Raw genomic sequence first — 1,147 nt, 5'->3', positions numbered from 1 at the left:
CTCTCTCTCTCTCTCTCTCTCTCTCTCTCTCTCTCTCTCACACACACACACACACACACACACACACTCCAGGTTTGATTTCGTTATTACACAAGTATCACATTAAAATTTTGCAAATCAACATGGGGCGTTCAAGAATATTTTGCTTGAACTCGCTCACTTCGTTAATTTTCGTAAACATTATTTTATTTATTTTCTTTTTGTACGCCGTGTTCAGCTCTATGTATTTGTAGTCAGCCACACACGCACACGTGTGTGGCTGATGTTTGATACTGTATGTATATGTATCTGTGTGTACGTGTTTCTGTATGTGTGTGTATTCGTGCGTGCGGCCATTCCACAATCGTCAGAAAAAAGCGGAGGAATTTTCTTTCTTGATGCTCCTGGTAGCACAAGCAAAACATTTGTAGCATTGCTCCTCTCCAAGGTAAGGCAATAAAAATGAATAGCAGTTGCTGTACCATTGTCTGGCTTCGCTGTCACCATTCTCTCAGGAGGATGAACAGATCATTCTGCTTTTAAATTACCACTAAACCTGGTCACAAACGACAGTTCAATTTGTAACACAAAGATTCAGGTTCAGCAGAAGTGTTGTGCCAATGCCACCTTATCCTTTGGGTTGAATGCACCTTGTCACATAGAGATACAATGGAAGCTAAGACCTTAAAGCAGTGCTTCTCAAACTATCTGATGTGGCGTACAGGCAGTTTTTTCCAATGTGCCAGGGCCTGGTAATATTTCTTAGTAATATTAATTTATACAGGAAACAATATATATAATGAATATAATAAAAGTAGACAATTTTTTATCTTGTATTTATTTTATAAACTGTGGAGGCGCAATGGCCCAGTGGTTAGGGCAGCGTACTCGCGGTCGTAGGATCGCAGTTTCGATTCCCAGACCGGGCATTGTGAGTATTTATTGAGCGAAAACACCTAAAGCTCCACGAGACTCCGGCAGGGGATGGTGGAGAACCCTGCTGTACTCTTTCTCCACAACTTTCTCTCACTCTTTCTTCCTATTTCTGTTGTAACTGTATTTCAAAGGGCCAGCCTTGTCACACTCTGTGTCACGCTGAATCTTCCCCGAGAACTACGTTAAGGGTACACGTGTCTGTGGAGTGCTCAGCCATTTGCACGTTAATTTC

The sequence above is a fragment of the Octopus bimaculoides genome, chromosome 6 (genome assembly GCF_001194135.2).
Source record: "Octopus bimaculoides isolate UCB-OBI-ISO-001 chromosome 6, ASM119413v2, whole genome shotgun sequence".
Classification (NCBI taxonomy): Eukaryota; Metazoa; Mollusca; class Cephalopoda; order Octopoda; family Octopodidae; genus Octopus; species Octopus bimaculoides.
Note: the sequence above shows the minus strand (reverse complement) of the source record.